We start from the raw sequence: 7,479 nt of genomic DNA on the forward strand, positions 1-7,479 counted from the left end.
ATATCTGCATAAGGATTTCTGAGGCAGCCCATCAGATGTTAATTGCCTTAATGCCACAGATTCACACCTCGTTACACCCTCTCCCACACACAGCACTCCCCTCCAACAGCCACAACCCTCAGCTGTTTCACACAATTTATTATGACCCCAGGTAGACGGGATTTTGATCACAATCCCATTGGGTCTACATTTTCCTTTCCCTTAAGGCTCTGTCCAGAAAACACTTCCTCATGGACGTTGTTCCTGAGCATCCGAAGCACAAACAATTGTACTGGGGAGTTACCAGCTTTAAAGAGCATCTCCTCGTAGAATGAGATATCTCTACATGCACGGACAACTTCTTTGACCATTGCTACTTTTCAGGGTACCATTGGTCCCTCATTCCTGAAGTTTTGTAATTACAAAAGATATCCTGACCACCCTTCCCCCCCTTCTTTTTTTTAAGGCGAAAACTTTAGTTCCATTAACCCAGAAACACAGCTTGGGAATGTGAATGGAAGGCATCCTCCAGGTTCAGAAGCCAAAAAAACCCAAAGCAGTTTTAAGTTGGCCTTATGGATTTGAGATCGAGAATGCCAAAGCTTATGGTCAAATTCACAATCAGTCTCCTGTTGTCCAGGTGCTCTGGAAAAAAACCTGTAATGTACAGATCCCCCTCTACTCACAGGCTTCTGTTACAAGGGCCAACCAGCACTTTCTGGTTTTCTCCTTCAGTATACCGTCTACATGAGCTTAGGGTTATTTCTCACATTTCTCATTTTTATTAAAAATTCCTCTATATCCTTCACTTTCGCAAACCTCCCCAGACAAGGCGTGTGGCAAATGTGATTAATACAACACCGTCTCCTTCTTCCAGGTCACTGTTAAATGTTGAATAGGACCAGCTCTAACAGAAATCACTATGACAAACCTTATGAACGTCCTGAATAACTCCTTCCCCTAAACTGGGTGATTTTGCCATCTTAAACCAATATGCAGCACACAGAGCCCCAGGATGGGAAGGCACCACCTTCAGATCCTCACTGAATTCCACCGTCACACATTCCAACTTGACCAAGTCCTATTTCTAGTAAAACCCTACTGCCTTCTGAGGGTTACAAGACACCTAATTTCCAACACGAATTTACTCCTGCCCAGTTTATGCCATCGATTCTCATGAAGTCACTGTCCTCCAGCTCAAGCAGTGCCCATTTCACCCCCATATGTACCTCCAGATGCTTTTATAAACAGCCAGTATTTTCTAGGGACCGTGCTCTGTTCAGCTAAGGAAAAGAGGTGGCTCTAGTTCCCCTCTGAAATCCACAACCACAGGAACAGCTCTACTGGGCCAGACCCAAGGTCCACCTCCATTGGCATCTCATCTGCTCACCGCAGCTCTTAGCAGGTGACTTGGGAAGACCAGACAAAAGAGCATCAGGTGATAGCTCCTGACACAGTCTCCCAGCTTCCCACCACTGGGGGTTTAAGGACCTTCTGAGACTGAACTTGTATCTTTGTGAATAGCCACTGATGATTTTTCCCTTCATGACCAAGTCTAAGCTGCCATGGATACCAACCAACCTTTTGGCATCTACAGCATCCTGTGGCCGGGAGATACCCAGTTTAGCTTTAGCTATGCTTTCTGTAAAAAAAAAGCCAATCCTTTTCTGTGCTGCCTGACCTTTGCAATTGCTAAAACCCATTTGCACAGTGGAAAAGCAGCGAACAATCACGCTCGTGTCACCTTCTCCATGCCACTCATGATTTCAAGCCCTTGATACCCCCTCTGCTGTCTCCTTTTGAGGTTGAAGAGCTTTAGCTTATTCAACAATTCCTCACAAAGAAGCAGCCTTTTCGTTGTCCTTGCAATCTTTATCTTTACTGAATGATGTAATCTTTATTATCCGGTTTCCTTTTATTGGTACCTTCCCTGCACCGTTTCCCATTCTGCTGCATCCTTTGAGGTACAGCAGAGGGGGCGGAGGTACAGCTGCACATTCAAGATTTATTTAGAATGTATTTATATGGCAAGATTGTGATTTCTCTCTGGTTTGTTCTCTCTTCTTTTCCTAATAAACCCTAACACTGAATTTCAGTTTGGGTTTTTGGTTTGTTGAGGGTTTTTTTTTGCCCCTGGGAGCACAGGGCTCACATACTCACAGGACTCTTAACTCCATCATTTCAGTCCTGAATGATAATAACCAGCTTAGCATCACTTACAGGGCACCTGAAGTAAAAACTAATTTTTCCAATATACATTACTTTACATTTATCTCCCTGGCATTTCATACCTCCATCACTTGGTATCATTTTTACAATTCTTTATGGACAGTCTCCATCATTACTGCATTCCTATTATTGAGAAACTGCGTGACCTGCTTACACACTGTCTCATCCAGATCGTTTATCATTATTCTGATGAACAAGAGAACTAACGGACGCCTGCAATAATACCTCTGATGGCCTTTCTGCCTTGACATATCCGCCCCTTCGAATCAGTGAAAACTGCCTTCTGGGCAGTCTGACTCCTCCAGGAGCAGAGAGGCCACAGATTTTCTTCACTCCGTCCAACCCTGGGGCTGTCCCCAAACCTGTTCCAGCTGAGGCACTCGTTCATGAACACGAACCCCCATCCTACTCATGATGCCGCAGAGAAGGTTTCCCCAGTGCCTTCTGCGCACCCCCGCGCATGCTGATGTTCCCTTAGCCTCGCTAGAAGACCCGCTCTTGACACGATCAGGACCACACCTGCCTCTCTTCAGGCTACACTATGTGCAGGGCAAAGCCTGAACAAATAGCTTCCAGTGCTCCTCACTGGTTGCTGTCAATGTGCTCCTGGTTTAGAGTCAAACAATCTGTCACAAATCCATAGTTACATGTCTGCATCTCATATCACTGAATTTCACCTCATCCCTACGGTTCCCATATCCGCACCATCCAGTTATTTCAACCACAGTCATGCTTCCTCTTCATTTGTGGGAATTCTCATTTTTATGTTCTTAGTCTTAGAGGTCTGTCTTATCACGCATACCCAGGTTCACTGCAGCGGAGGGATCCGGCAGTGTGAGACACACCTGCCCCGTTCCTCCTCTGGTCTGGACGTGTGCTGGAAGCCAGCTGAGCCTTTATAGAGCCTGGTCTGAGCCCACATATCTGTCCTTACATGATGCTACTTGTTAAAAAAGAAGCAAAGCACTACTTTTAAGTTATTGGTTGTTTTTAAGGATCGTACCTAAACCACCCTTAATCTCAACCACAGTAACAGTGCACAGAAGACCCCTTCCTCCATCTTTCCTTTGTAGCTGTTGTAGATGAACTACCTACAGGTCCTTCCTCCAGCCTCATTGGGTCAACTCTCATACTACTCCCATAGCCTCTAAGACCAAGAAGTCTTTATTGATCTGACTTTTATAATATTCACAGACTCTCTAAATACCCTTAATTAATTTCTTAAGGTGTTTTTTTTTTAATCCACTTAGGTCCTGGGGGTCTTTTCTTCTCCTTTGCTTGGGTCACGCGCTACTGTCAGCTTTAGTATCTTAAAGAAATCCCAGGTCTCTTCCACCCCAGATCCTAGAAGTCATTGGAATTCTTTTTATTTAAAAAGTAGCAAATTAAAAGCCATCTAATTTGATTACCTTTAGCTCTTTGATAATGAAGCATAGTGAACAATCATTCCCTATTCATTCCCTTTTGCATATTATTCATTATTTACAGGCTTCTGTCACACCTATCCCTACACCATCTCTTTTCCAAAATGAAGAGTCCTCATCTATTTCCTCTCTTCACATATGGGAGCTGTTGCATACGTCTTTGTACCTCTTCTAGGTTGCCTGCAGCCTTCTGCGATGGGGTAACCCGGCTGTGCTCAGCATGCAAGACGTAGGCACACCACAGACCTGGATTGATACAATGATTGCTTAACTTCTGTTTCCTGATTTTTTCCTCCCCATTCGTAATACTCAATTTGCCTTTTTTCCTCTAGTTGAGTACCACGCTGCTGGTTCTGAGAACTCTCTGCAACGACTCCAAGAGCTCTTCTGTGAGTGATAATAGTGCAATTAGGACCTATCAATGTAAATGCATGATTACAGTTCGTTTTCCTTGCGTGCATTATTTTGCATTTGTCATCACTAAATTTCATCTGCTACATTAGTGCATACCCACTCACAAATGGCATCCATCGGCCATCCTCCCTCTTTTGGTGCACAGACATTCCCTGGTCCCTGCCCCTTGGATCCTGAGGTCGTCTAAAGCTCACGAGATGCCAAACTAAAACGAAGGCACTACAAAAGTTCAGCTTGCCTTCACCCCCCTGGTTCATTTGTCAACCCAAAGCGACGCTGTCTGTGTTCAGCTCGGTGTATTCTTCATACAGCCTCAAATATGTTAATTCCACAGTCTGGGAACTTACGTCTGCCCACAGCCACACAGGTGACCCATCTGGGATGTCAAATGAATTGCACATCAGAAAGGGCTGTCAGGACCTATGCCTAGATCACAGCCAGAGACGATGCAGAAGACTGTGTGCATCGCACAACGGTAAGTTGGGATGCAGGTAGTTCACACTGCAAAAGTAATCCATTTTTGACAGCAGTAGTAGCAAGCTGTGTACTCTTTAGAGAGTCTTTAAAAACAGGTCGTGGCACCGGCATGGACATCACTTGTTCTCCTCAGCTGTCACAGCACTGCCAGCGCTCCCTCGGCCTGACGCCTGCTTGCAGCTCCTCGCAGCAGCAGCTCTGGCCCGTGACCAGCCAAGACGCACAGTGCACCGAGGAACCCCATGGGGACTCAATTCAAGTCGTTCCCAGACTGTGAGGCAGGGAGAAGATGTGAACAACACGGCCTGGGACACGGTGTCCCTGCTCCTCCAGCATTTTATACCATCCCATGGCAAGCAGGGTAAAATCTCACCTCTAAATAAAAACTACTCAAAGTGAATGGATTCGCTATTAAACCACAGAACAAACGCTGCAGCTCATATCCCAGCCACAGGCAGAGACAGCCATTTTCCAGGGACTGAGTGCTTCTCTCCTCCTCTCCCAACAAGTTGCATTGAACTCTAATAATTTCCTCCAGCAGACATGGTGATAGGATGAGGGGTGATGGCTTCAAACTGGAAGAGGGGAGATTTACATTAGATATTAGGAAGAAAATTTTCACTCTGATGGTGTTGAGCCCCTGGCACAGGTTGCCCCGAGAAGCTGTGGCTGCCCCATCCCTGGAGGGGTTCAAGGCCAGGTTGGACGGGGCTTGGAGCAACCTGGGCTGGGGGGAGGTGTCCCTGCCCAGGGCAGGGGGTGGCACTGGATGATCTTCAAGGTCCCTTCCAACCCAAACCATTCTATGATTCTATGAAATAACCGGGGCCTTGCCCAGACTTTTAACCCATCCCTGATCCTAATCATACAACTCTTCAACAGTTTTCCATATGATCCGCAGTACGCAGACACCCCGGGCAATCATGCATCACCGGGTGCTGCAGCCCTTTGGCAGCATGAGAAGCCGGAGTTCCCCTCCTCTTTCTGCAAATGGGCTGCCAAAAGCCACGGTCTCCCCCATTAAAGCTCCGAACGGGAGCCCAAGGGGGGTTAATTCAGGGATTTTGGTTCCAGACACCAGTTTGAGCCGACAGCCTGTGCTTACCTCCGATGTGAAACGAGAGAGAGTGGCTGGATTTAGTCCAGATGACTTCGCTCATCAGTGGCTAACGCTGCCTGCAGGTCCTGAGGCTCAGCTGACACCAGGAGCAGGACGTCACACGCCTGGAACTGTCTGTGCAACGCGTTTCTGGCTGCGTTGCAAAAAGCTCCGTGTGAGTGGGAAGTTGGACCCCTCAGTGTGGCAGGGAGAGATGAAACCCTTCCAGCCAACTAATCACTGCCCCGAGCACCAGGCTGGAAAGCTGAAGGGGTCAGTCCCTCCATCCACGCTCCGGTCCCAAGACAACAGCCATGGAAGGTCTCTGCGGGCGCTACTAAGGAGGCTCCTATGTCTTTCCATGTTTTCCAGTGTTTTTCTGGCACAGCTGGGTAGGGCTGGGAGGGCTGGGAGGCAGGGAGCAGCAGAAAGATCATTGATGAGACTATTTGCAGCATTCAGAGAGCTCCAAGCACCACTCAAATCTCTTTCCCAATCTTTGCCTTTGGAGATGCAGCAGCAGCAGACACTGAATGGGACAGATCTCCGAGTTTCTTCCCTTGTTTGTTGTTTCTCTCTTTTTTAGACTGTACATTGTTTGGAGCCACAGGAGACTCTCAACAGTGTTTTCTGTGTACGTGTACATTCATCTCTCGGCAAGCCATAGACAAAACCAGAATGCAAACGACCCCACTCATCCTTCTTTGCTTTACGGCAGCCCAGAGCGGACACTGGCCTCCCCAGGCTCTCAGCCTCTTACCTGCTACCAACGCTTCTGACTGACAGGCTGAAAACTTTCCCCAGTGCGAGTGAGGCCGATGATATTTCTCAGCTAAAGATCCATAAAAAACGCGCCGCTTTTTTTCTAGAGGAATCGAGGGCGTTGCCCAGCGCGCATCTTCCTCACTGCCGCAAAGGCTGTGCCAGTCATATGCTGCTTCTGTTTCATGTGACCCCAGATGCAGGAACAGAGATTCACTTCCACCTGAATCTGCTTTTTCTCTAATGACGAAAGGAGAGGGGGCTTCAGCCTGGGGGAGAGCAGGTCCTGGCAGCAGCCGAGAGGTAGAAGATGACAACACTGGCAGACTATGGAGAAAACCCGTCTCATCTACACACATGGAGAGACGCTGCTTAGGGACTCTCTCCATGCTTTCAAAGGCAGAGCAAAACCGCTCCTGGCCTCCCTTGGACATCGCCTCCATGAGCACGGGAGGATGCGACTAATCACGGTCCTTGCTACAGCAGTGTGCTGTACTTGAGCAGGCATCCAAACTCAATCTAATTGAAAATGGCTTATAAACCTCAGCAAGGACTGGCAGGGCTGAAACATAACAATCATATTCCGAGTAGAAAGCCGAAATCCTGGCCATGTCCTTTTTCTGCCCCAAAAAATCAAACCACCCTCCCCCAGCGAGTTCTCTTGATGTGCGGATCAGGCTGCACACTAACTCGTCCTCCTTTTCATAGAATCATAGAATGGTTTGAGTTGGAATGGACCTTGAAAATCATCCAGTTCCACCCCCCTGCCCTGGGCAAGGACACCTCCCACCAGCCCAGGTTGCTCCAAGCCCCGTCCAACCTGGCCTTGAACACCTCCAGGGATGGGGCAGCCACAGCTTCTCTGGGCAACCTGCCCCAGGGGCTCAACACCATCAGAGTGAAAATTTTCTTCCTAATGTTTAATCCAAACCTGCCCTCTTCCAGTTTGAAGCCATTCCCCCTCGTCCTATCACTACCTGCCCTTGTAAAAAGTCCCTCTCCAGCCTTTATGTATACCCCTTCAGATACTGGAAGGGGCTCTGAGGTCTCCCCGGAGCCTTCTCTTCTCCAGGCTGAACCCCCCCAACTCTCCCA

The 7,479-nt window shown here is 47.9% G+C and overlaps 1 protein-coding gene across 1 annotated transcript in view; it reads right to left on the reverse strand.

The window, feature by feature from the left end:
* DNAH9 (dynein, axonemal, heavy chain 9) overlaps positions 1 to 7,479 on the reverse strand; it is a 218,965-nt gene that overhangs the window by 90,831 nt on the left and 120,655 nt on the right. The window lies entirely within an intron of this gene.

This window comes from Charadrius vociferus, unplaced genomic scaffold (assembly GCF_000708025.1).
Source record: "Charadrius vociferus isolate BGI_N301 unplaced genomic scaffold, ASM70802v2 scaffold121, whole genome shotgun sequence".
Taxonomy (NCBI): Eukaryota; Metazoa; Chordata; class Aves; order Charadriiformes; family Charadriidae; genus Charadrius; species Charadrius vociferus.